This window comes from Pseudophryne corroboree, chromosome 1 (genome assembly GCF_028390025.1).
Source record: "Pseudophryne corroboree isolate aPseCor3 chromosome 1, aPseCor3.hap2, whole genome shotgun sequence".
Classification (NCBI taxonomy): domain Eukaryota; kingdom Metazoa; phylum Chordata; class Amphibia; order Anura; family Myobatrachidae; genus Pseudophryne; species Pseudophryne corroboree.
Window position 1 is genome coordinate 577,703,767 of NC_086444.1, and position 21,282 is coordinate 577,725,048.

General features: G+C 44.3%; 1 pseudogene; it reads right to left on the bottom strand.

The window, feature by feature from the left end:
- Positions 1-9,713: 9,713 nt before the first annotated feature.
- LOC134936310 (5S ribosomal RNA) lies at positions 9,714-9,832 on the bottom strand (annotated as a pseudogene).
- Between the last annotated feature and the right edge of the window lie 11,450 nt (positions 9,833-21,282).

Consider the following 21,282-nt stretch of genomic DNA (forward strand, 5'->3'; position numbering starts at 1 on the left):
ATTCGTAATGTCAGGCAGTGTTTTACGGGAGTGATGAGTAAAACACTGCCTGACAAAACACAAGGAATCCCGGTCGGATCTGTGAGATCCGTGCAGGGCTTCATTGTGTACCTTAAAAAGGTGTTTTAATTGTTTTTAAATCTGAAAAAAGTGCGTGGGGTCCCCCCTCCTAAGCATAACCAGCCTCAGGCTCTTTGAGCCGGTCCTGGTTGAAAAAATATGGGGGGGAAAATGACAGGGGTTCCCCCATATTTGATCAACCAGCACCGGGCTCTGCGCCTGGTCCTGGTGCCAAAAATATGGGGGACAAATAGCGTAGGGGTCCCCCGTATTTTTGAAACCAGCACCGGGCTCCACTAGTCAGAGAGATAATGCCACAGCCGGGGGACACTTTTATATAGGTCCCTGCAGCCCTTGCATTAAATCACTAACTAGTCACCCCTGGCTGGGGTACCCTGGAGGAGTGGGGACCCCTTAAATCAAGGGGTCCCCCCCTCCAGCCACCCAAGGGCCAGGGGTGAAGCCCGAGGCTGTCCCCCCCCCCATCCAAGGGCGGCGGATCCCCCATCCTGATAGCCGAGTGTAAAAAATCTGAATATTGTTTTTAGTAGCTGTACTACAAGTCCCAGCAAGCCTCCCCCGCAAGCTTGTACTTGTAGAACCACATGTACCAGCATGCGGTGGAAAACCGGGCCCGCTGGTACCTGTAGTACTACTACTAAAAAAATACCCAACAAATAACAGGACACACACACCGTGACAGTAAAAGTTTATTACATACATGCACACCTCCATACATACATACTTACCTATGTTCACACGAGGCTCGGTCCTATTCATGTAGAATCCTCGGGGTACCTGTGAAAAAAATTATACTCACATAATCCAGTGTATCTTCTGTTCTTTGTCTAATCCACGTACTTGGCAAAAAAACAAACCGGAAACTGACCACGCACTGAAAGGGGACCCATGTTTACACATGGGACCCCTTTCCCCGACTGCCAGGACCCCCACTGACTCCTGTCAAAGAGGGTCCATTCAGCCAATCAGGGAGTGCCACGTCGTGACACTCTCCTGATTGGCTGTGCGCTCCTTTAGTGTCAATGAGGCTGCACACGGCAGAGATACAATGTTGCGCCTATGCGCTCCTTTGTATCCAATGGTGGGAACTTTGTGGTCAGCGGTGAGGTTACTTTCGGTCAAGCGCTGACCGCAAAGTTCCCACCATTGGATACAATGGAGCGCATAGGCGCAACATTGTATCTCTGCCGTGTGCAGCCTCACTGACACTAAAGGAGCACACAGCCAATCAGGAGAGTGCCACGACGTGGCGCTCACTGATTGGCTGAAGGGACCCTCTTTGACAACATAGGTAAGTATGTATGTATGGAGGTGTGCATGTATGTAATAAACTTTTACTGTCACGGTGTGTGTGTCATGTTTTTTGTTGGGTATTTTTTTAGTAGTAGTATTGCAGGTACCAGCGGGCCCGGTTTTCCACCGCATGCTGGTACTTGTGGTTCTCATAGTACCAGCTTGCGGGGTAGGCTTGCTGGGACTTGTAGTACTGCTACTAAAAACAATATTCTGATTTTTAACACTTGGCTATCAGCCCCCCATCCGCCGCCCTTGGATGGGGGGGGACAGCCTCGGGCTTCACCCCTGGCCCTTGGGTGGCTGGAGGGGGGGACCCCTTGATTTAAGGGGTTCCCACTCCTCCAGGGTACCCCAGCCAGGGGTGACTAGTTAGTAATTTAATGCCAGGGCCGCAGGGACCTATATAAAAGTGTCCACCGGCTGTGGCATTATCTCTCTGACTAGTGGAGCCCGGTGCTGGTTTCAAAAATACGGGGGACCCCTACGCTTTTTGTCCCCCGTATTTTTGGCACCAGAACCAGGCGCAGAGCCTGGTGCTAGTTGATCAAATATGGGGGAACCCCTGTCATTTTCCCCCCCATATTTTTTCGACCAGTACCGGCTCAAAGAGCCCGAGGCTGGTTATGCTTAGGAGGGGGACCCCACGCAAAAATGTTTCCAAGTTTTTACAGTAAACAGACCCTTTCCCATAGATAACCATGCATAGATCTCACTGATCCATGCATGGTTATCCAAACTCGACTGGAAAAAGCAGGTCTATGTTTTTGCTGCTTTTTTTAACGATTCGCAAAAAAATACACCCGCACTTGACCACTCAGAGACTAACACCCAAATACGAATGAATAGTGAATACCCGTGTTGTATGAAATAACAGCCGCGTTTGACCGATGGTCTATTCATTCGTATTTCTGAACTTTGCAAATCAAACCATTACGAATAGCCCAAACACTGCCGAGATTTGTGCTTATTGAGTTCCCGTGCTGGGACTTAGAAAAAAAACACAAATCGGACAAACTCGGATTTTTAGTAAATTTTGGCCATGGTGTCTATCTATTGACTGTCTAACTAGACACTGTCTATCTATCAACCCACACCCACATTTGGGTGGGGTGTGTCCAAACTGAAATCTAAACTGCAGTGTAAAAATAAAGCAGCCATTATTTACCTTGCACAGAAACAAAATAACCCACCCAAATCTAACTCTCTCTGCAAATGTTATATCCCCCCCCCCCCCAGTGCAACATGCATTTGCCCAACTGCTAATAAATTTGCTGCTGTGATCAACTTTGAAATAGGCCCTTTATGTCATCCTTAGGTTCAGTTATGTGGTGAAGGACAGATTTGCTTCTGTTTATCCACATATTTTTTGATTGGCAGCCACCAGCACTGGTTTTTCCTATTACATAGACATAAATAATTTTAATTAGTCCTGGACCACCAATCCAGGGCACCCCTGAAAGTGTCCCGAGGCACCCCAGGGAGCCACGGCACACAGTTTGAGAACCACTGCTTTAGGGTACAGAATGTAGTGATAGATATATCTGTGAAACACTGAAAGTGAAACCACACAGCAGATACAGGCACACACAGTCACAGGCAATGCAGATAATTGTTACGACAATAAAACTGAACTCGACTAGTATATGTACAGATTATATATATATATATATATAAACATGGCATGGTCCTAGACCAGAGGTATACTGTATATCAGAATACTCGGACAATATATCCTGCAATAGGTACACTTTTTTCTTAACTAACGCTGTCTGTATAAAGACATGTAGAATACTCAAGTGTTTGTAAAGACACAGCACTGTATACAGGTGCTTTACAAGGGAGACCTTGCCCTGCAGTCCCAGAGACCAGCCTCAACTATGCTTAGAAAATGGCACCCAGCGTCTCAGTCAGGGAGTGAAGAAGAGTGTGAGGCAGCTCCAGTGTGGGAAAATCTGCAGTAGATTACGTCCTGGGCTGGGGAGAAGCTACAGGTCAAGCGCCGACTCCCCTATGCTGGACTTCCACCCCAGGTACTAGAGAGCCTTATTAAATGGGGAGTTAGTACACCCAACCTGTGATCTATTGCCCTGGCGGTCTAGTGGGGTACCTGCTTGGTGACAGTGTCCATGCCAGCTCCGTGACCCGTCTCCCTAGGTTGCAGACAGAACGCGACTTAGTGGCGGAGTTCTGCCTGGGGAACCCTCTTACCACCTCCCCGTAGCCGCCACGCGAACCAGGAGAGCGTCTGTGACCATGTGCCTAATGCTATAGCGTCTTCGCCGCAAGTACCCGGGAACTGAGCCACAGGAGTATGCAACGCCGCTTGGGAGGTGATGGAGCTGCAGAGCTGAAGTGTAAAAATGACATACAGTACAGCACTGACAGCCCAGTTTCAATAAATTTTCTGTCAGAAAAAGCTTTTTTTTAGGGCTGCCCAGTGCAGCCTACCTGTTAAGTGACCTGCTGCTGCAGACACCAACTGAAACTGACCTCACAGTGCCTGGAGGCGGGGTTATAGAGAAGGCCCTAATGCATCTTGGGACAGCCTAAAACTTTAGCCTGTTGGTGCCTCTGGATCACTCTACCTCAATGTTTCCCTGTGGAAACCAATGTAACCTGCTGCAGAAAGTAGATTTACCACTTAAATCTGTAACCCCCCATATCAGTGAAAATATCTAAAACTAATAATAAAATACTTACAACATCCAGGAGTGATAGGGCATTTGGTGGCAAAGCTTGGGTACGGCATCCTGATGGTAAAAATCCTGACTGTCAGTATGTCGGCAGCAGGATCCTGATGGTCAAAATGCTGGCAATTTTTTGTATTCTAAGGCTAACCCTACTCTAACACACATCTGCCGCAGCCTAGCCCTAATTTTCAAATTGATATCATAAAAACACAAATTTTAATAAATAGCCCCAAATAAGCAACACCAAAATTATACAAAGTGTTCTGCGCATTTAATTTTCCACAAGTGGGCTTATTTCATTACAAGTATCTTCATACTATCACTTTTTGGAAGTCCTCTTAATTATTTGCAAGTTTTAAGTTTTTTTTTTAAATATGGAGACTAAAGGTGGGTACACACTGATAGATATATCTGCATATCAATTGATCTGCAGATATATCTATGGAAGGATCAGGCAGTGTGCTGTGCATACACACTGCCCGATCCATCGGGGACTGACGTCATGAACTGGGCGGGCGTGTACACACGCACGCCCAGTTCAGCTGTCAATCACCGCCAGCCACCGCAGCATGTGCACGGGCGGCCGGCTGGTCGCCCGTACACACACAGTGATGTGCCAATATATCGGTAGATATATTGGCCTTCGGCTGTGCTGCGGGGCTGACGCGATATGTCTGTGAACGATGGAGTTCACAGACATATCGCCCGTACACACTGACCGACGGACCAGCAATATATCGGCCGTTCAATAGAACAGCCGATATATCGGCCAGTGTGTACCCACCTTAAGGAGACAGATGCATTGCAGAGAGAATATAATGTAACTATTGTAACAATCCCACAGTTAGGCACACAAACACGTTTAGCATAAGGTTTAGGACTCTGATTCTTAAATCATGATTTAGGAGCAAAAATAATCATGTTCAATGTCACTGTGCTTAATGAATTAAGTCATTTTCTAATTTCTTACTTTTGAAGAAAGACTTCAAATTCAATTAGCCTCATTAAGTTACTGAGCAAAGAAAATGGTGGTAGCCTCCGACTTTTATGCCCAAGGCCATTCAATTACAATCCCTCTACTTTGCACTGTAAAGTTGCGGCTAATGGGCCTAATTCAGTATGGTCAGCAAATTCTGCAATCCTTTTCCTAGCATGCTGAACGCCGCCCCCCCCTTCGACAAACGGAAATTGCAATCATATCACAATTTCTGCTTATTAGCAGAAACAGAGGACGGCTCTTGCCGGCGCAGGAGTCCTGCTCCCACATTCTTGATCGCAGCAGCTCCATGTGATGCTACGCAGTCTCCTTGATCAAGTCCCCGACACTCCTCCGTTCGTCCGCCTCAGCCCCCCATTTGCGCCGCACCGCCCCCGCAACACTCCGTCTCCTTCCTGGAAATGGAGCGGTGCCCACCCCCCACTCCCCGTGACCGCCTCTGCCTGATTGACAGGTAGAGACAATCACATTTTCCGCGGCTCCCCCGCAAAAAGGGCGGGCATGTTCGCAGGACGGGTGCATGCACAGGATGGGCGCTGCGCATGTGCCCGCAAGCCGATCATAAAAATTTTGGTTGTATCGCGATTTGTGATCCAACCTGAATTAGGCCCAAAGAGGGTTAACACATAGGTTCTGGGAAAAGTACCTGGAGCTATGGGTTAATGTGTTCGCGGCATAAGGGCACTCACTGTAGATTTCTGTTCGAGCTTCCCTCAGGCCAGAAAAGAAATCCAGGTTAAGTGCAGCCTGTCGGCTTATTGCGGGCTGTAATTAAATACCCCCGGCTAATCAATTAGCCAGCAGTTAATTACCAGGGCTAACTGAATATAGCCCATGACGTTTTAATGATTAAAATACAGTAAATGTAATGGTATTTAAGGGGTGGTCTTCAGGGGTATTTAAGGGGTCCCGGCGCACAGTATACCGGCGTGCCCACAGCATGGTGAGTGCAGCGAGCCCGCAAGGGGCTCATTTGCGCTCGCCACGCTTTTGGTATGCCGGCGGTTGGGATTCCGGCGCCGGTATGCTGCGCGCCGGGACCCTGATAGCCGGCATACCATACTACACCCGTATTTAAGGTTAGGCTTAAGTGAATGCCTGTGCTTTGAGACTGATTTAAAGTTAAAATATGCTACTATAAAAATTGTGATAAATGAAGCCAAATTGCACAAACCAGGATAAATGATGTACAATCTAGCACATCTCTCAATTCACCCGCTGGGTGAAATGAGCCGCCCCTCGTCTCCCCCCCCCCCCCCCCCTTCTCGCTCAGCACACATCGCGCTGTGCTGAGCGGAGGGAGAGATGTGTGATGAGTGGTCACGGTTAGATCGCTCATCACACATCTCTGGATGTGTGTACTGGCCTGTAGAGTGGTGGAACATTTTATTGAGAACACTTTCCCTAAACTTTTCCCTAACTCAATGAAACAGGAAATGAAAGACTTGTACTTCAGCTCTGCAGACAATCACAGCTTAAAATCTTTGTTAAATGAATACAATTAAAATATTGTCCAAGTTAAAAAAGTTCAGCAATAGAATGTACAAGGGAGATGCATGTAGTCTGAGAGCCAACTTTGGTTAACCACTTGTCAAAATTGTGGCATACTGACGTAGTATTGTGGCATGTAAATAGCATTTTTTGGAAAACACTAGTGTGGTCAGTTATAGTTCACCACATATGCTTAGATAAAAACCTCTCAGATAACCATAGATTCTGGCTGACTTCCATGGCCAAGGTTAGCCCAATAGTACTGAGCATGGAATTGCTATTATGTAGCATACTGGCAGCAGATGGAAAAAGAAGATCCTCAGTACACATTTATTTCTTTATTATCAGTTATTTATATAGCGCACACATATTCCGCAGCGCTGTACAGAGAATATTTGGCCATTCACATCAGTCCCTGCCCCAGTGGAGCTTACAATCTATATTCCCTACCACAGGTACACATTCACACTAGGGTTAATTTTGTTGGGAGCCAATTAACCAGTGCTGTGAGGCGGTAACGCTAACCATTACACCATCAGTACTGTACTACACATAGCTGGACATCCAAGAATGTTATATAAAGCATTGCTATTTAACCCCAAAGAAGAGACATTTACATCAAGCTCAGACAATTACAGCCATCACGGACCTACTAAATGGGTACATTGCAGCAATGCAAACAAGTATGATTTTATATTATTAATACTCAAAACAGCACATCAGCAGTTGAAATTTATCACCAACTTGTCAAGGTATACAGTGATAATGTCTTGTCACGGAAACAGGTTTGGGTTTGGTGCACTGCCTGTGGTGGACATGTTTGGGCGGCTGGATCACTTCTCATCTTGAACATCTGACTTGCCATTATCAAAGGCAGTGCACCAAACCCAAACCTGTGGCCGTGACATGACATTATTATGGTACTCATCGACAAGTTGGCAATGAATTTAGGCTGCTGATGTGCCCTTTAGACGCAAAAGTTCTATGCACTTCAATGTTTAACAGTATTTCCGCCTGCCCCGCCATTTTACAACTGAAGTTAGGACAGTATGACTGATATGATGCGCAGTGTAATGGCCGTGAGGGGAAGTAGTGATCTACCTGCTCTGGCCTGGCAGGAAATGAGAATTAAATATAGAACATTATACATGTGTGAGGTCTTGTTAAAAACATCTAAAAAATTCAAATATTTACTTCAGCTTAAACTATTCAAAAATACACTTGTGTTATTGATAACAAAAGATTAAGGGCTCTATTCATGAAGACGTGAAAAGTTCTGTTTCACAGATAATTTTTCACCTCTTTTTCCTAGTAGTTTACGTGGAGAAAGCTACGTTTTCCAGAGCAAATTTCCTGATTAGTGTTGGAATCGCTTCCCCATACACTAGTTATGTCAGTTAATGCAATTGTTACGAAGCAGTGCCTGACATACAATAAAACATTTTTACTTATTCTGTACTTATATTAGTTCCATTACCTATCTAGCTGTAGAAATGACCAGGCAAGTCATTATATCATCAACCAGTATATGAAAACACATTTTTGCTGCATCAGATAGGGAGTCAAACAAAACATTTGGTCACTCAGACATTAATTAAAGGGAACAAAAATTGCGAGGGAAAAAGTGCATTATGGCAAATTGTTACCGAAGCTTCCTCATAAAGAAAGAAGAACGCTTTCAAATAAAAACTGTGTTTGGTGGGAATGACGTTGTTAGAAAAAGAGGAGGAGCTATGCAATTTGGCAGCTATTGGACAGACGAAGAACTGTACCTGTACTTCCACCCGATTATGATTCACTGGAATTTTGGCAGAAGAAGCTCGACCAGTAGCCAGAATTATTATACTAGTCATTAACATGTTTCCTGCTTGTGTGCATGTGTGGTCAGTATTGCCTATGGAATTGTCCAGTAGGTTATTGCCCAAATCATCAAAATTTATGTGTAATCTATACAAATGAATTAACAATGGAAAAACATTAACTACACCCAGCTCGTGCAAGATTCACAAGAAAAAGAGTAATTTGTAAAAATACCATCATACAGTAGGTGTAACGGTACAGTACATTGGTTTGGAAAATTATATTTTCCATTAAATATTACTTGCAAATATAACATGTTTGTTGTAATTGCGAAATTCTTCAGCAGAACCCTGTAGACATGTTAACTTGAAAATTTTTGAAATCATCTACTGTATTATGTAAAAAATACCTCATTAAGGGGTTCATTTATCAGAGTTTTATCATATGTAATGAGTTTTTAAACTTGTTGCGTATGATAAATGTTGTTTCATCCAATCAGCTCCCAACTTTTTTTCATTTTTCAAACAGATGACAGGAGCTAATTGGCTGGAGCTCCATTGCAACAGTGAGTTTTTAAACTCATTGCATGTTATAATCTTAATTGTCAAATCATCCACTAAGGGGGGGATTCAACTTGGTGCAAGGTTTAGCGAGGTAAAAAAACCTTGCAGACCTTGCACCCAATTTTGGATTATATTTGGAGGAGTACCGCACCGGTGTATAATAGGTATAGAGTATCAATTTGTATTACCAAAATGAAGGATACAAAGAAAACATGGTTTTCTAATCATAATTTGGTGGTGCACCCTGAGTCAATGGGGCTGCTAACAACAACAGTATGGAGAAAAAAAGAGACTCTTTTGTGGGCGCACTCTTTACTTTTAAATGATATAATATATGAAATATTACAGATAAATATCAATATAGATGTAAAATATAACTTTTATTAATATCATAGAATAAAAATAGTCAGTGGTCAATAAGGTAACAATCAGATAATGCGAGGAAGTAACTAGCAAGTAAATGCTGATACTTGATAACACAAGAAAAATTGAAATAAACTGGATAATAATTCAATTAATAACAATTAAATGCTGATAATAGCATAATAAGTTACCAGCTGCCAAAATGCAATAAGAGTGCTTTAAGGAGTTAACATAAATTGTTCTAAAGACACGTAAGCTGCCAATATGTATTGCCCCCGTATTCATCCAAAATGAAACAGTTGTAAGGCTGGGATGTTGGAGACTGAAGATTGCAATTTTGCCAATTTTGATAAGAGAAAAAACAGTAAGAGATAAGATAGCAAGGTGAATCTGCTGTCAGTGTTAGACTCTGAGCATGATGGACCAATATGAGCTCTACTACACTGGGTCTTCCTCAAGGGTCGCCCACTGGAGTACTGACCAAGCCCAACACTGATTAGCTTCCAAGATCAGACGGCTTTGGGCGTTTCCAGTGTGGTATGGTAGTAGAGAGATACGAACGACAGCAGAAACTCTGGAATCACTGATGAGAGTTCACGAAATAAGTAGTATAAGGGAGAAAGATGGATCTGCTGCCAACGTTAGACAGGGGTGAACCCTGAATCAGTGGTGAGAGTCCACGAAAATAGATAGATGAGAATAAGAAAAAAATAAATAAGAAGAAGATGGAGAGCAAGTAAACGTGCCAAAGGATGCCCTTACTGACCTTTAGAAAATCAATTCACTTTTCTGAATAATTGTTACCAGTTAATGGCATATAATGGAGATTAACAGGCACCTATACTGACTGTAAATAAATCAGATGGATTATGGTCAGATTCTGCACAACAGTGATAAAGATAACAAAGTATCAGGACTGTAATGTAGCAAATATGTCTCTAGTACCAGATACAGACAAGTCTCAGTAATTGAGCCCAAAAAAGGGGAGATGACAATGTAACTGATACTCAGACTGTGAGTACATATAGACAGTATGCAAGAATATGATGCAAGTTTAAACACAGTCAAATTAAGGATAAGCAATGCAATAGAAAAATTAGATAAACGTATAGGCTGATGCTACCCACAACTTATTCTGGGAAAATAAAGATTAATTATGTTGGGGTTTCACAGGGGAGAAAAACCGCACAAGAAGGGATAGAAATTGCAATGCTGGGGGTGAGTAAGTCAATGAACCGATATTACCCCAGTGAATATTAATTGAAGAATCTCGATCCTGATGTATGGAATCTCCGTCACTGAAGGGGATGCCCGTGGTGGCCGTACGGGAAAGCACCAAATGCAGGTAACTGCCAACGTCCCGTGTCTGTAAATGACAATCGCCGGTTGAAGTCCTGCAGCAGTGGATCCCTGTTGATAAAAAACGAGAGGTGCGGCTAGGATGGAGGGATGTGCGGCGCAGACGGGAGTCTGTGTCCTCGTACGGCAGTCAGTCTCTGGAGTGGCGAGTGGACAGCCGCAGGTGATCGGTGAAGTTCATGCAGCTGCACGGATCGGGTGAGAGCGGGTGCTGCAGGCAGGAGAGAGATGGACACTCCAACGTCAGAAACAGTCTCGGTGGATAAGCAGGATGATTCAGCATGGCTGGAAGGGCGCAGGGCAGCGGCAGGTGTCGATGGATGTACGGCACTTCAGAAAGGCAGTCGGTGGAAGATCGGAAGATGCGTTTCACCCATAAGCCGGGCTTGATCACTTCCTGTTGTGGGCTGCGTCCCTGCAGGTTTTTTAACATGGTCGGAGCCGGTTCTCTGACCAATCATTGGACGAGTGTATTTCAAAGCAGCTGAGGTGAATAAACGGATTAGGTCCTTGTCAGCTGCACTCATCATTATATTCAGAGATAGATTGGATTCGGCAAGGAAAGCCCTCAGATGATGCCACATAAAAAGGAGATATATGATTAAAAACAAACACAAAAGCAAAGAAATTTGGTTTAAAAACACAGCCAAAAAAGAGTATACAATAAATGTTTGATAAAACATAACTTTTCCATGATTTGTATGGTAAGGCCACAAGTGGCTTATTCGTGTTACTAAATAATAAGTAATATCCATGTAGGTATTAAAATTCAGAGATTCTAAACCGATGGCCTGGGATGTTAAGTCCGGGAAAACACTAGGCTACCGGTGCTTAACAATTATGCCGGACAGACGCTATCTGTGGGAGATGTAGTCCCAATGACATTAATTCACACTCTATAGAAAAAATAAATAAATATAATATAAAAGTATGTCATATCTGTGTGCAGTCTGACATACCTAAATAAAAGTGACAGAAAATGAAACATAATATCAGATAAATGAGAGTGGAATAAATATGAGGATTAAGAAGATATAAATGTAAATGAGACAATGACTCATGAAATTGATAATTATTGGTAACCCTCTGGGTGATAATCTATAATTGAATATTATGGTAAAAGCTAACAAAAAAATCATTTAACAAAGGTGAAAAAATTATTTAATGGTAGTAATGATTAAAAGATATTAGTAATGATAGTAGTAAGTGGAGGACATACAGCCCTTGATGAGGATTGCGATAAAAAAATCACTGACGAATAACTATAACAATGAAACATAGGTGAGGTAGTGTATGTGGGAATTAAAACAAAAATGATGTGTGAAAAATCCAAAATGACAAGATGTGATGTGGATCACTAGAAATGACTGTGTGATAGAAGCAAAAAAAGGGGGGAACAGAAATGATGTGTGTAGTGAATGAGAGGGAAAAAGGTCAGGGGAGATGAATCAAGGTTAAGGGAAAAGGAGGGAATAGGGTAGCTCAATTTTGGATTACCATGGGTATGGGTGTTCCCGATACCCGCAGTATCCAATTAAAAAATCTGTGCCGTGTGGTTTTCAAAATTTCCAACTGTCTTTTCAATTCCCCCACTGAGTCTGCAAGCAGAAACATGTGCTGATTATTGTCCCTGGTGGGCGCTGGATCTTGCGTGAGTAGTGAGATTCCGTGCATGCGCAGAGGAGTCGGCCAGACGGGGAGACACAGCGCGTCTGAGCTGCTGCACTGTGTGCTCAGGGGGACATTGCCGGAGGGGGGAGCTTTTGATGGGATGGTGGTCAATAGGTCAACATGAATTAGGTCGACATACATAGGGTTGACCACATTTGGTTGACATGCATTAGGTCGACATGATCACTAGGTCAACATGGTCATTAGGTCGACATGTACTAGGTCGACACAGAAAAAGGTCGACATGAGAATTTCACAATTTATTTCATTTTTTGACCTTTTTCATACTTAACGATCCACGTGCACTCTAATTGGGAATGGTAACCTGTGCTAAGCGCAGCGGTAGTGGAGCACGGCACCTTGCCTGAAGCATGGCGAGTGGACATGGTGCACTAATTGGGGTTTCCAGTCACTTTTTGAAGAAAACGACACCAAATTTTTTTACAAAAACTCATGTAATCTTTTTTCCAAGTTGACCTAGCACATGTCGACCTAATGACCAAGTCGACTGATAATGTCGATATTATCTTAGACCGAAAAGCTATACCTCTAGATACACTATTACCGTGGAGCCGCTATGGCCGCTAGACTGAATACACGCGCTATGCACTTTGTACGCTATTTGCGTACAGAGTCCTGCACGTGGTACGTACTTGGTGTACACACGCCGCGCTGAGTGTACAGAGTACACACAGCGAGCGCACACACAATTGATAACCTTTAAACCTTGTTAATGATACAATGTAATGATTTGATTACACTTTAAACCCTTAGCAGCAAAGTACTGCAACAATGTTATATCTTAAACCTTAAGTAGCACTGACGGTATAAAGTACCCGCAGTGCGTACACCTTATCAATACCTATACACATTTTACAGATAAATACACTTTAAAACCCTTGCAGGAAAGTGAAGACACAACACTGATTTGTAGTTGAAACCACAGGGTTCTAAGGCCACCGTGGATTAATTCCAAAAGGTAAACAGTACAAATCATACACTACAGGCTAACAAGATAAATCTAAACAGAATAATGGCTACAGAGAATGTACATACGTGAGAATGTTCGCAAGCGCAACCTGGCCGGTCCTCCGCTAGTCAGATAGAAAGCGTTCAGAGTCTTCTGACCGGCCAGGCAACAATGGGCTTTTTATACACAACATGCATACACAAATACAATGGTCACTGTAATCTTATTGTCCATTGGACACAGGGATGTGTCTTTACATTACAGAAGAGGTCATAGGTGGATTTGAATAGATGGGCGATGTCTTTCCCCAACTGCTCTTGTGGGTGGTATCCTCTGGATTCCCGCCGCATACATAATATACAGTAAATACAGCTAATATCTATATTCTGCTTCTGCACATAACTATACGCTGGAACATGCGATCTTTCTCTAACCAACACCGGAATGTTACCCTCAAAATACCCTACAGCTGGATACTAGACATCACCTTCCAACCTTTATCTGACCCTTCCTATCATGCAAAGGCGAATCTCTTAGTCCAAGAACTGTTTAAACTATTAATACTCGCTGATGTGGTGCAAGGGAACTATGGGTACAAAATGCACTATTTGGGTTAAATATGTAATGTTCTAATAACCCTCTACGCACTCACAAACTCCGCCGTAAATACCCATATCACGGGCATGATCGCCGGAGCGATCCTACGCAAATTGCGGATATGTGCACGCACGGAGGACTGAGTGCACGAGCAGCGGGCATGTGCATGGGGTTAGTACAAGGCATATGCATTACAATATTTTTCAACTTTGACAGTCCACCCTTTGGCAGTCAACAATAACTGCCACTATCTAAACATTAAACAGAAAAATATATATTACAATATCTACATATGGTTGGATAAAAATATACAATACATTATCCATAAATGATTGGATGGTAGGAGGAGAGGTGTAGGCGGGAAATGTATGACCTAGAGGGATAGTAAAAGCATGTATGTATGAAATCCATGTCTGAGGGGCATGTATCATCGTGCCGTATATGTTCTAGATAAGTTTCGAGGTATTGCGAAGTATACATTAAATCCTTCTCATCCCGTATTAAGGGTCTGTAAGTGGGCCAACAAACACTACCGAGCTCTTTTTGGCTTCCTGTTCCAACAAATGGGGTGCACATTTAGTTGATGATACATGGAGGGGGAAACACATGTGAATGCTAATATATGTATATATATCACCTGTCGACTATGTGTGTCACTACCTGAAGGTTGTAGAGATGAAGATAAGACACGTATCACAAATACAATCACATAACATTTGTGCAATCGTTCTTGGATGTTGATCGAAGTCTTGTCCGGATGGGTGTATTTTTGCTGAGAGTGTTCATCAAAGTCTTTTCTGGATGGGTGTATTTTTGCTAAGAGAAAACAGAGGAAAAACGGGTGAAAGAAACGGACCGTGGAATCACGTCTTATCACAACATTGTCTCTATTGAATTAAATTAAATCAGTTGCTGTAACAATGCCCCCGCTCCTTAAACTCATCACTTTGGTACTGCGCTTGCACCGCGTTAAAATTCGAACACATCTAAATATCAAACCAATCATTATGACAACTCCCAGGATACAAAGGAGAAACTTTTCTACACTCACGATAACATTTTGAGCCCATCCTCCTAAACCTGAGAACCAATTGCGTGGGTTCAACCATGAGATCGAGCCGGTCAGTTCATTACTCACAGCAGTAAGGGTAAGGTTGTGTCTCCTTCGGAACTCCCACTTCAACTGTAAGATATCATCCATCTTTTGATCTATGACCTCGGTTGGGTCATCAGTGCTGTTTGTGATGTACGTACAGCACTTCACACCATACTGAGTTGCCAAGGTGACACAGTACCCGCCTGTCACCGCTGTGATGTAATTGAGGACCATCCTGTGCTGGATCAGTTCCGTTTTGTAAGCTTGCAACTCCCTCCCTGTATACCTGAAGGTGTCATCATACATCTCGGTGATATTATCTATCAGGTTCGCTAGCGCTTGAATATACCTATAATTTATAATTCCTCTGGCGGTACGGGTGATATCTAACGCGAGTAGGAATTGAATCCCGGTGGATTCGTGGATCAAATCAGAGGCTGCGTGCTCTGTCCTATCTATAAGGTGTCTCTTAACGATGTGTTCATAGTGAGTATGTGTAAGGAGCTTGAGCATTGCGGTGAACGTCTTTCATCTTATTATGGGTTATGGTCATAACTTCTGGCAACACTCTTCCAATGTAACACAATCCCTCTGAGTTTGGGGCAAGCCACTTATACGCCTTCCTCCCGCATATGAAATAAGCATCATCGGGGAGAACATATGGGACAGAATATGACATTACCATATTGCAAACCTTCCAAGTGAAAAATCCTATCCCTAACTCTCTCATCTGTTCAGTACACGTATCAGGCTGTATGATATGCGCACAGTATCCTGGTGATACTTCTCCAACCCGCATGGTCCTACTTCCTAGAGTATACCTGTACCGAAAATACCTTCCACCGTCGGCTATTTGGCGTATAAGTTCTGAGTCTACGGGCATTATTTCGGCTCTGTGTGAAAATGCCATGGTTTGGTTATTCCATGTCACTTCCCAATTTCCCGGCTTTCGGGAATTGGAAACGTTGAAACATACTAAGGATCTATCCACATGATATTGGTGGAGCTTCAAACTAGGGGGCCTAGAAATATAAAATTTCTTGTCCACCGGTCTCCCACCCCTTAATTCAAGTAATTCATCTATTGTTAAAGGATACGGTACTAGTCCTGACTTGCTCTGACCTTGAGGTACTTGTGAGCACACCCAGCATTCTGTTTGGTTTAAAATCTTACCCACTAATGAGTGATAATCACTCAATGGATGACGGTCCATGTTGATATTAAGGCTGGACTGACATCTCTGGATGCACCCGTCCTCAACTATGTTTTCAGTTTCTACAAATACAATTTTCCTCAGCCAATAACCCTTCACAGTGCCTCCTAGTTTCTTGACTACCAGATCGTTTTCTGATACTCGCCTTTGCTCGATGGATGTGTTGCTCTTGGAATTCTACAAATCCGTCCTTGCCATCAGAACCCATTCCAGATCCTTTCTCGACCTCTCTGGTACTCTCACCGAAATAGACTGCTCTGGTCAACAACAGGGTCAACAGGAAAACCCGGAATGCAGTCTCTTGGGGTAAGTCCATCTTGTTAAGGGGAGAGAAAAAGGAGCAAGGAAGGGGGGAAAGGAGGGTAATGGGAGATGGAGAAAATAATAAAAAAGAAAAAGAAAACTGGTACGACAACCGCCTCTAGTCTTGTTGTTCTCCGTGCTCAGGTGCCGTCTCAATAGTGCTGCCTCTCAGTCTTCCCGGAACAGACACTCTAGTGATACGCTATTCTTTCTGAGTCAGCGACCTTTCTGTAGGGAACATAAATCCTGTATTACAATGTGTTTAACTGTTCTGTGAAATAAACCATCCGTAGAAAATGAAAAAAGAGAGAGAGAATAATAAAAAGAAAATTTGTCAGATTTGCGTTCACCATCAGGCTGTCACACCATCATGTCTATCGGTATCTCTGCACAGTCTCCCTTCACCAGTATTTCCACTCTCCACACTCTGTGCATGGCCAGGCACAATGATGCTGGTGAGATATACTTGGGTTGAGCAGACCTCTGAAAAGACCAAGTAGACATGTGACGTTTGAGCTGTAGTTCTGTCGGTGAACGTCAGAGATGAAGAGGAAACTTTAAAGATAAATCACAGAGTTTACCTGACCACCCCTGCATCTACAAGGAATGATCTACCAGCTACATCAACTGTGACCTCAGGTTTACTACCAAGGCTAGCAATCAACTTCACTGGCTGCAGACTACAGGTGCGGCCCAAAATTTTTCCTATGTGATCCCTGATCCCAATTACGTGTATCATAACTTTGCTCGTGTTCTTGTCTAGGGGGTCTGAATTTATGTGTGCTGTTACAGTTGCTGGCATAATGCCCTTCCCTTTTACACAGATAACAAACTCTTGGCTTCCTCCATGTGCCAGGGGCCTGGGGTTTTGGTCGAGTTGATGCTTCTTCCAGTGCTTGGATGCTAATCACCATCAACCGCTCTCCCTGTGCTTCCCTGGTTCTTTGGATATTACGGTCATGCTCGATAGCGGACTCTCTTAATGCAGCCACCGAGATACCTCTCCAGTTAGGTAGAGAGGTTTGTACCCTGGTTCTTAGTGTGTCTTTTAACCCGTCCATTAATACTGACACAGCAACCTCCCTGTGATGTATATTTTCCTTAATGTCCTCGATCCCAGTGTATCTAGACATTTCCTGCAGTGCTCGGTGGAAATATTCAGATGCCGTTTCACCTTCTTTTTGTCTTATTGAAAAGATTTTGTTCCATTTGACAACAGTAGGGAAATATACTCCTAATTGCAGATTGATTTGTCGTACATTCTCCTGAGTGTACTCCTCAGTGAGAGGCAGTGCCAGATTAAGGTTCACATGGGCCTGGAGCTGAAATTTATGAAGGGCCTATTTTATGGTGCTGCAGGGTATATGAAAACGCAGTGGGGATGTGACTAGTAATGTGGGGTGTGTGGTTGATGTTGTGAGGGTGTGGTCTGCACAGGGGGTGTGGCCTGTGCCATGTTGTTTGTGACTAATGCCTACCTTGAAAAACCTCAATCTCCCTACCTTCTTCACTTATATCAATAGTGTAATGAACAAAGGGAAACATCTCTTGTTAACATAACCGTATTATGAAAAATGACGCTTAGTGATGACGTCAATCTGAAACCTCTCAACGAAAGAAGCTACAGGTCCAGGTCGCATATTGATGTCAAATGTTAACTAATTCTGTATGTAAAAAAAATAAAGAAAAAGACTTTACTTTTTTTTTTTAACATTAGCTGTACGGAGAAGATATATCAGGAATGGTAGTTAGAGGGGGTAGGGTTGGAGAAAGGGTGTCATCTGGACAGGGTAGAACAGGGGTAACTCTAAGGTGACCCAGCATATAGCATACCTCTCAACTGTCCCTATTTTTGTGGACAGTCCCTTTTTTGGGGACCGCACTGCTGTCCCACCCACAGGTCGCAGTATCCCGCAGTGGGGGGTAGTTGGGAGGCTCCTGTCACTCGCTGCTTTGCTTAGGTGAATAGACGCTGTGCGCATGCTAGAGCTGGACACCTTTTCACCTGCTCTTTGTGTTGGTGATGTCATTACCGATCCCTCGCACAGATGATGTGAAGAGACGCCTCTGCAGCTGCTGACTTACTGGCAGCTACGGAGGGAGGGAGACGTGGTGGAAATCTATTGGCCATAGCATAGAGCAGCATGTTAGTATAAGCTGCAGTGCGTCGTGGGGTGATAGAGATTGGCCACAGTCCCAGGCAGACAGTCACGCAGTGATTGGCGTATCTCCTGAGACCCTCTTGTTTTAAAAAGCAAATTCTCAATCCTAATTTCAGGGTAAAATACATGGTTGGTTCATATGAAATGAAGACACCACCTTAGGTAGAAATTGAGGACGAGTCCCCAATTCCGCTCTATCCACATGAAAAATCAAATAGGGGCTCTTGTGAGACAAGGCCGCCAATTCTGACACACGCCTTGCAGATGCCAAGGCCAATAACATGACCACCTTCCAGGTGATACATTTTAATTCAACCGTTTGAAGGGGCTCAAACCAGTGATATTTAAGGAACCGTTACACCATGTTAAGGTCCCAGGGTGCCACTGGGGGCACAAAAGGAGGCTGGATGTGCAGCACTCCTTTCACAAAAGTCTGGATATCTGGTAAAGAAGCCAATTCCTTCTGAAAGAATATAGATAGGGCCGAAATCTGTACCTTAACAGAGCCTAACTTTAGGCCCATATCCACTCCTGTCTGTAGGAAGTGGAGAAAACGGCCAAGATGGAAATCTTCCATAGGAGCATTCTTGGTTTCACACCAAGAGACATATTTCCGCCAGATACGGTGATAATGTTTCGCCGTCACCTCCTTCCTAGCCTTTATCAGAGTAGGTATGACCTCCTCCGGAATACCTTTTTCAGCTAGGATTTGGCGTTCAACCGCCATGCCGTCAACCGCAACCGCGGTAAGTCTTGGAATACGCAGGGCCCCTGCTGCAACAGGTCCTCCCTGCGAGGAAGGGGCCAAGGATCTTCTGTGAGCATTTCCTGAAGATCTGAGTACCAGGCCCTTCGAGGCCAGCCTGGAACAATGAGTATCGACTGTACTCTTTTCTGTCTTATAATCCTCAAAATCTTTGCGATGAGAGGAAGAGGAGGAAACACATAGACCGACTGAAACACCCATGGTGTCACCAGGGCGTCTACTGCTACTGCCTGAGGGTCCCGAGACCTGGCACAGTACCTCGGAAGCTTTTTGTTGAGGCGTGACGCCATCATGTCTATTTGAGGAATTCCCCAGAGACTCGTTATCTCTGCAAAGACTTCTTGATGAAGTCCCCACTCTCCTGGATGGAGATCGTGTCTGCTGAGGAAGTCCGCTTCCCAGTTGTCTACTCCAGGAATGAAGACAGCTGACAGAGCGCTTACGTGATTTTCCGCCCAGCGAAGAATCCTGGTGGCTTCCGCCATTGCGACTCTGCTGCTTGTCCCGACTTGGTGGTTCACATGTGCCACTGCTGTGACATTGTCTGATTGAATCAGAACCGGTAGGTTGCGAAGAAGACCCTCCGCTTGTCGAAGGCCGTTGTATATGGCCCTTAATTCCAGCACATTGATGTGCAGACAGGACTCCTGGTTTGACCATAGTCCCTGAAAATTTCTTCCTTGGGTGACTGCTCCCCATCCTTGGAGGCTCACGTCCGTGGTCACCAGAACCCAGTCTTGAATGCCGAATCTGCGACCCTCTAGAAGGTGAGCACTTTGCAGCCACCATAGGAGAGACACCCTGGCCCTGGGGGACAGTGTTATTTTCTGAAGTATTTGTAGATGGGACCAGGACCACTGACCCAGAAGATTCCACTGAAATGGCCTTGCATGAAACCTGCCGAAAGGAATGGCCTCGTATGAGGTCACCATTTTTCCCAGAACTCGAGTGCATTGATGAACTGACACTGTTTTTGGCTTTAGCAGGTCTCTGACCATGTTCTGGAGGTCCTGGGCGTTTTCCGACGGTAGAAAAACCTTCTTTCGTTCCGTGTCCAGTATCATTCCTAGGAACGATAGTCGAGTCGTTGGAACCAATTGCGACTTTGGCAGATTGAGAATCCAACCGTGTTGTTGGAGCACCCTCAGGGAGAGCGACACGTTCTTCAGCAATTGATCTCTTGAACTCGCTTTTATCAGGAGATCGTCCAAGTATGGGATAATTGTGACACCCTGCCTACGCAGGATCACCATCATTTCTGCCATTACCTTGGTGAAAAGCCTCGGGGCCGTGGAAAGCCCAAACGGCAACGTCTGAAACTGGTAATGACAATCCTGTACAGCGAATCTCAGGTACTGCTGATGAGTGGAATATATGGGGACATGAAGGTAAGCATCCTTTATGTCTAGCGACACCATAAAATCCCCTCCTTCCAGGCTGGAAATTACAGCTCTGAGCGATTCCATCTTGAATTTGAACCGTTTCAAGTACAGGTTTAGGGATTTTAAATTTAAAATGGGTCTGACCGTACCATCCGGCTTCGGGACCACAAACAGGGTCGAATAATATCCTTTTCCCTGGTGGTGCAGGGGAACCCTGACAATCACTTGCTGTTGACACAGGGTTTGAATTGCAGCTAATACTACCTCCCTCTCTGGGGAGGAAGCTGGTATGGCCGACTTGAAAAACCGGTGCGGGGGAACTTCCTCAAATTCCAGCTTGTAGCCCTGGGAAACAATTTTCCTCGCCCAAGGGTCCACGTCCGACTGAACCCAGACTTGGCTGAAGAGTCGAAGGCGTGCCCCCACCGGTGCGGACTCCCGTAGGGGAGCCCCAGCGTCATGCGGTGGACTTAGCGGAAGCC